The sequence below is a fragment of the Zeus faber genome, assembly GCF_960531495.2.
Source record: "Zeus faber genome assembly, chromosome: 8".
NCBI lineage: Eukaryota > Metazoa > Chordata > Actinopteri > Zeiformes > Zeidae > Zeus > Zeus faber.
Window position 1 is genome coordinate 32,683,816 of NC_137195.1, and position 8,287 is coordinate 32,692,102.

Consider the following 8,287-nt stretch of genomic DNA (forward strand, 5'->3'; position numbering starts at 1 on the left):
TATAAGCCAAACAGCAAGGAGAACGCCGATCTTTCCTTGGATTCCTAAGACAAGGGAATCTGTCGGTAGCCCTTGGTTGAATCCAGTGTCATGAAAAAACAAGCAGTACCTAACCGGTCCTGTTAATTCATCGACCCAGGGCATCGGGTAGGCGTCGAACTTACGACACTGCGTTCACCCTTCGGTACTCCACGCAGAACCGGACTGACCTATCGGGCCTACCCACCAGCACGATGGGACTAGACCAGTCACTCGTTGACTCCTCTATTACACCCATATCCAGCATGGCCTCTAATTCCGCCTGCACGATCTTGCGTTTGTGTTCGGGCAGATGATACAGCCCAGAGCGCACCATTACCCCCCGGGGTCGTCTCCACATGGAGGTGTATGAGGGATGTGAGGCCTGGCAGGGAGGAGAAAACATCAGAGAAGTAACGCTGAAGTGCAGCTACGTCCGCCCTCTGGGACGGAGAAAGATGATCACTTAACAGGGCCGCGGTACGATTGGCCGCTTTATCAACCTGTGGCCCCAAAGCCCCCTCCCTCCATTCAGAGGTTTAGGTGATAAATCTGTGTCGCCATTGCCTGTCAGACCATTGACCTCATAATCGACCTCGCTAACCTGCCGTGTGAGTCGAGCCCCCCGGTTGGATAAGAGGCACTGACGTTCCTGAGCCCAGAGCAAATTCTCCCGTGATAACGGCCGAATCAGCGCGTGTAACTTTTCTCTCAGGTCCATAACATACTGTATTTCATTCTTACTGGTACTAGGACCTTCCCCCCAGTTTTTATTTTATTAGGACTAGCACCTCTTGTCACTAGGGCCTCTTGTCAAAGAGGAGTTCAATGTGAGAAAATCCCGTGGAGGCCTGGGGACCCTCCTTCACTTCAAACAACAGGGGGTCCAACCACTTGTCCCAATTACAGCTATCGTCATCATTAACAAACTTTCGAATCATGTTTTCAGCGTTTTATTAAACTGCTCCACCAGGCCGTCAGTCTGGGGATGGTAAACGCTGGTCTGAATCGAGCGGACGCCCAGGAACTTGTAAAGTTACCGAAGTGTACATGACAAAGGTAGTGTCCTGGTCGGTCAGGATTTCCTTCGGAATCCCGACTTGGTAGATGACCTGAAACAGCGCCTGCGCCATACACTGCATGGGCACTGCTTCTGTGTACCAGGTTGCAAAATCCACTAGGACTAACACAAAATTATACCCACGGGCACTGCGGTCTAACAGCCCGATGAAGTCCATATAGAGTCTTTTGAACGGGACCTCGACTACAGGGAGGGGCCTCGACGGCGTTCTTGGCGTAGCCGGATGGTTGACTAACTTGCACTCAGGACATGCAGCGCACCATTCACGCACATCTGCCCAAAAGCCCGGCCAATAGAAGCGGGCCATTATCCGATGTTGTGGTCTCTCTTGACCGAGGTGACCGGCCATCTAGTTATGGTGAGCCGCCTGGAAGAGCCTTTCCTGGTGGCCATTCGACACCAACAACTGGGTTATCTCCTCTCCTGTCTGAGTGACACGGCTCACTCGATATAACCTGTCCCTAATCACTGAAAAATACGGGTGAGGGACCACGGCGTCTGGGCGCATCAATACGCCATATATTTGAACTTAAAGGCCCCGCGTAGGGTGCCGTCTCGCGACTGCTCCAGCGGAAAATTGTCACTAGGGAAGGTTAAAGGTACTAGGGGAGACCCTACTTAGTTCCCGCCGCCCCCGCACCCGTCCCACTCACCGACGACCCCTCTGCGTCACCGTGCGCCACGCAACACTCACATTTCTCTACCAGCTGTGAATGCACATGCCAGCCTCTCTCATCAACGTGTCAACCCCTGGCCAATCCTTGCCCAAAATCAGGGAGTGCAACAGGCGGGAACTAATCGCAGCCTGTACCCTATGTTTTTTTCCTTTGTTACGAATTTGGAGCCGGACCATTGGATACGTGTGAATATCCCCATTCACACAATGAACCTTCCCCTGTGACGCCTCCACCAAAGCCCTGGGTCGAACCAGACGTTGCTGGACCATCGTCACCGAACAGCCCGAGTCAAGCAAAGCCTGATATCTGCCGCCTTGTATCCTTACCAGTACTTGGTAGGCTCCTTTGTGACCGAGGGAGGGTGGACCTCTGGACCTCTGGCCGGCTCCTGGTCGGCGGCGGCGGTGGGCCGGCGGCTGGTCACAGTGTGCTCCAGGGAGCTCACTCTGGCGAGGACGCGCCCCAACTGGCGGCGGAGCTCCCGCTGTTCCTCCAGTTCAGCGAGGCGTTTCCGCACCACACAGATCGACTCCGGGGCGGTTTTTACTCTGCGCCCTGCCCCTCCCGGGTCCCCGCTTAGGCGCCACTTGTTGGAGTCTCTTTCCACCAGTAAGGGTTTAGGGAGGGAGGGTCTTTCTGGCCGTGGTGTGCCAACATGGTGAGAGTTTTATTCTCCATTGCAATATTTGGCACGCAGGCTACAATTATATGTGACCCACTGCATACTTTAGGGTCATTTGGTGGTTTTCAAAAATTTCACATCATTTGAAAATAGAGAATCAGAGCTTCCAAACAAGGAGTCACTTGTGCAAATCAAGCATTTTTTTTTAAGCTATTACTTGTTAATGACAAGGTTATGGCAAACTGTGATTCTGAGATAATCACCTTCAAGGTTTCGCCCAGACTTTCTTCATTCAGCCAGCTCCCAGAATGCAAATGGGAGTTGGCGGACAAACAAAGCCTCATTGCCAATTAACATAATGCTGAATGAGCCAGTCACGAACAGCGTCAACAACACACAAAAAATTTTGTTTTTAAAAAAGCTTTTATTTAATAGTAAGAATATACATGTTTTATAAAAGTGGAATTATTTTGGAGTTTAAAAGTACGGAGAACACAACAAAATGTAGAGTCTATCAATAATAAGAGTCTCGGAAAATCTTAAATATGAAAATCTGTCACCAATCTCAATGGACTTCATCACGTCATCAACTTCCTCCATTGTAACAACAAAGGGCGTATCATCGGTGTCCTCCGGTGGTTCTGGAAAATATTCCGTTTCATCATCACATTATGGTTGAAATCCGCTGTTTGAAATGTTTTCCAAGTCCGGAGTTATATCAGATCCAGCAGCGCTGTTGATCTCTGTGTCGCTGTCAGAGAACTGACTCTCATCGCGGAAAGTGTAGTCCAGAACTAGCTCCTTAAACTGACTTGGATCTATCGCACTGGTCAGATTAAGGGCCGAAATATGATTCAGAGCTTCCGCCACCCTCTTTGCATAATCCATAACGAAAAGGAGAAGAAGGTTTTTACAGACAAGTGAGACCGAAACACCCTCGTTCTACGCTTTAACCATCAGTTTACGGAAGTGACGGAGGTGCATAGCGCGTTTCTTCTTTTTCTACGCCGTTTCACAACAGTGCATAAGTGTGTAAAAGTAGTACGATTTAAAGGTTGAATTCTATCAAAACGTCTCCCATTGTGACTTCACATCACATGGAATATGGATGTGTGATCATCACCTTGGCGGTCGCATTAAGGGAAACCATCGATCGGCATTATTCAGCGTTATTCAACGTCTCGGTAAGTGAACTACATTTCCCCATGTAATGTAACAGGAATATTTAACTCCATGGTTTAACATTTTTCTACTATTTATAAATCTAACTCGGTTTTAAAAATACATTGAGAGATAAAAAAAACAAAAACACAAAGGAACACGAATTGGAAAAATGTAATTTTCCTTCAAGAAAGGTTTTTTCAACCTATTTGGCTGGTCCTGGCGATTTTATAAATAGGCGAGATGGCGGCTTTTGTTGTGGTGGGTCATATATATATATATATATCTAAGGAGTCTTATAATAATGGAAGTTAATAATCTTCCTCTCGGGTGCCGGAGGAATGGCGTTCCTCTGCTTGGCTGCTCTCGAGCCTGTGTGCCAATCTCCTCTGTAAGATAAACAAAACATTGAGAAAACTTCCTGCCCCGAATCGGCCCAAACAGCACCCGCACGGCGCTGATTGGTCTGACTCGAGGCAGCTTGGTGGCCGCTGAAAAGGGAACTGTGCTGTCATCCAAAGCCGATGTCGCTGGTTGAGTTTAGGTATTATGTTAGATTTGGCTCAGTTCAGATTAGGTTTTAGGTTGTTGAGTTTGGGTATTTGGTTATAAATGGTTATGTTAGATTTGGTTAAGTTTAAGTTTATTCTTGTGTGTGGCGATAGTGGCGCCGCCCCTAGTGGCGCCGCCCCTAGCGGTCGCCTGCGCCGGCGCTCCGGTTACTTTCTTACTCTTTAGTATTTTTTTCCTTTTTTTATCACAATGTTCGCCAGAAAAACATCAACAATTAACTCATACGGCCGCGATGCACTCATGGATATAAAAAATTCCCTAAACGAACAACTTTGGGACTTTTTATCCGTGGGAGCAGAGTGGCCGGCGGAAATCCTACGCGGGAACACTCGCAACAACAACAAAAATGGAGTCGCTGTTCCACGAGCCGGCCCACGGAGGAAGCACCGAGGTAAACGAGGCGGCATTCGGGTCAGAATGAGGACGCAACCTTACCGTCCACCTCTGCCAAGCATCCTTCTTGCTAACGTCCAGTCCCTGGAGAACAAGATGGATGAACTTCGAGCGAGGATTCAATTCCAGCGAGACACGAGGAACTGTTGCGTCCTCTGCCTGACGGAAACATGTCTGACCCCACTGGTGCCGGATGAAGCCATACGTCCAGCCGAGGCCTTCTCCGTGTTCCGCGGCGACAGAACGGGAGAGTCAGGGAAATCCAAAGGTGGAGGCGTCTGCCTAATGGTAAACAACCGCTGGTGTAACGCCAACAACACCAAATTCCTCTCCCACTCCTGCTCGCCGAACCTGGAACAGCTGACCATACTATGCCGTCCATTTTATCTCCCCCGGGAATTCAGCACGGTCATCATTACAGCCGTTTATATCCCACCGCAAGCGGACACCGACGCAGCTCTGTCGGTTCTGCACGATGTGTTGTGCGGATTTCAGAACAGACATCCCGACGCGGCTGTGGTGGTGACTGGGGACTTTAACAGGGCCAACCTTAAAAAAGTTCTGCCGAATTTCCACCAACACATCACGTGTGCCACCAGGGGAGACAGAACTCTGGACCATTGTTACACACGTTACAAGAACGGATACAAGCCCGTGTCGCTTCCTGCTTTCGGGAAATCAGATCACGCCGCGATCTCGCTGCTTCCTGTTTACAGGCCTCTGATCGCGCGGGATCTGGTGATGACGAGGGAAGTGAAGCGGTGGACGGACCAATCAGAGGCTGCGCTTCAGGACGCTCTGACTGACGTAGACTGGGACATGTTCCAAGCGAGTTCAAGTGACGTCAGCGAGTTTACGGAGGTTGTAGTGAGTTTTGTGGCTACGCTCGCGGATGAAATCGTTCCCACGGTGAAAGTTCGGATATTTCCAAACCAGAAACCATGGGTTGATAAATCCATCCGCTGCGCTCTGAATGCGCGCACGGCCGCTTACAACGACGGACTTGTATCTGGTAACATGGACAACTACAAAGCGGCGTCGTACAATCTGCGGAGGGCGGTGAGGGACGCTAAACGGACGTACAGAGAGACCGTGGAGCTGCAGATGGAGCGGGGGGACACAAGACGCTTGTGGGAGGGGCTGCGAACAATAACTAACTACAAGAGCAGCTCCTCCCCAGCCACGAGTGTGGACGCCTCCCTGGCCAACCAACTGAACTCCTTTTATGCGCGGTTCGAGTCTGGCAGCAACACCGCTAGCTCGCCGGCTAATTGGAGTTACACCGCTGGGGACGAGCGCGCACTCTCAGTGTCCGTGCACGAGGTCAGGAGGGCTCTGATGCGGGTGAACACCAGGAAAGCTGCGGGTCCAGATGGCTTATCTGGACGAGTACTGAAGACCTGTGCTAACCAGCTAGCTCCGGTGTTCACCACAATATTCAACATCTCCCTGGCTGAATCAGTGGTCCCATCCTGCTTCAAGAGGTCCACCGTCGTTCCTGTCCCGAAGATCGCCTCTCCAACCTGCCTGAATGACTACCGTCCGGTGGCCCTCACCTCGGTGGTCATGAAGTGTTTCGAGAGGCTGATTAAGGATTACATCTGCGCCTCCCTCCCCCGCACCTTGGACCCGTTGCAGTTCGCGTACCGGCAGAACAGATCCACGGATGACGCGGTCTCCCAGGTACTGCACACCACGCTCACGCACCTGGATGGCCAGAAGGGGGCCTATGTGAGAATGCTGTTCATTGATTATAGTTCAGCTTTCAACACCATAGTCCCCACCAGACTGGCTGTCAAGTTGTTGGAGCTAGGATTGAATGCTCCGCTGTGCACCTGGATCCTGGACTTCCTCACAGGCCGCCCCCAGGTGGTCAAGGTGGGGAAGTACATGTCAAGCTCCCTCACCCTGAACACAGGATCCCCCCAGGGCTGCGTCCTCAGCCCCCTACTGTACTCCCTGTACACACATGACTGTGTGGCCAGGTCCAGCTCCAACACCATCATCAAGTTTGCTGACGACACCGTGGTCGTGGGCCTGATCACCGACTGCGATGAGAAGGCCTACCGCGAGGAGGTGGCTGACCTGTCACTCTGGTGCCAGGACAACAGCCTACACCTGAACGTCAGCAAAACCAAGGAGCTGATTGTGGACTTTAGGCGTGGATCACAATCGAGGACGCACGCGCCCTTGTGGATTAATGGGACTTCTGTCGATAGGGTGAGCAGCTTCAGATATCTGGGAGTCCACATCACAGAGGACTTAACATGGACTGTTCACACAGACACTCTGGTGAGAAAGGCGAGGCAGCGTCTCTACCACCTCAGGCAGATGAGGAAATTCCGGGTCTCGTGAGGATCCTCAAGTCCTTCTACTCTGGAGCAGTGGAGAGCATCCTGACAGGCAACATCACTGCCTGGTTTGGGAACTGTACTGCCCAGGACAGGCGGGCCCTGCAGAGGGTGGTGCGTTCAGCTGAACGTACCACTGGAACTACCCTCCCCCCCTTGCAGGAGTTATACACCAGGAGGTGTAGTAGCAGAGCCCGTAGGATCATGAAGGATCCTCACCACCCCAACAACGGACTGTTTCAGCTGCTGCGGTCAGGCAAGCGCCTCCGCAGTCACGCAGCGAGAACAGAGAGACTGAGACGGAGTTTCTTCCCTCAAGCCATCAGAACTGTCAACGCTGACCTCACCAGGGGTCCTAACTGAGCCATGCACTAGGCTCCACTGCCTACTGTACTGTATGTAGCATACTATACCGCATACTGTGTCACTGTTCAGGGTTGTTCGTGATGCCGTATTGCTGCGCCGTACTGTTGTATACTGTGCTGTATTATCCCAAACACTACCTCACACTATTCACATTCACATGCCACTTTAATTCACATGCCACTTTAAATGCACATATCTGTATATACATAGGCATATTAATTCAACCTATTCCATTTTATTTCAATTTATTTTTTATTGTTTTTTATTCTATATATTTTTTATCTTATTCTATAAGTATTCCACTTACTGTATTACGTTTTAGGAGTCAGTTAGTCGGTCTATTAGAAAGGAATTTTCTACTTTTTATTTTTATTTTATTTTTGTACTTTTTCCTAGGACTTATTGTGTGCTATCACCGGGTGCATTGCATTACATTTCACTGCATATATGTATGGAAGTATGTATATGTATGTGACAAATAAAAAATCTTGAATCTTGAATCTTGAATCTTGAGTATGAGGTCAGATTTGGTTAAATTTGGGTATTAGGTTACAGATGGTTAAATGTAGGTATTACGTTATATTTGGTTGGGATTAGATATTAGGTTTTTGATGGTTAAGTTTAGAGATGGTTAGGTTTTGGTATAAGGTCAGAGATGGTTAATTGTAGGTGTATGGTTAGGGATGGTTAATTTTAGGTGTATGGTTCGGGATAGTTAAGTTTAGGTAGTTAGGTTAAGTTTAGCTGTAGAGTAGTTTACAGTAGTTTAGAGATGGTTAGGTTGAGATTTTTTGATGGGCGGCCGGGAGCCTGGCGGGATTTCAGAAGGAATGGCCAGCCGGGCAACAGCCCAAGGAACTGGTGTAGCGCAGGAAACAGGTGACCGCTGCATGTGGAGCTGCCTCTTAGCCTGGAAGCTCGGCGGCTGCTGCTGCACTCATTGTGGAAACTAAGATGCCGCTGATGCTCAGGAAGCAGAGGTAGCTGCAGTGCTGGAAAAGGAAACAGCCATGATGCTGTTGGTTCAGCATACAAACCGACAGGC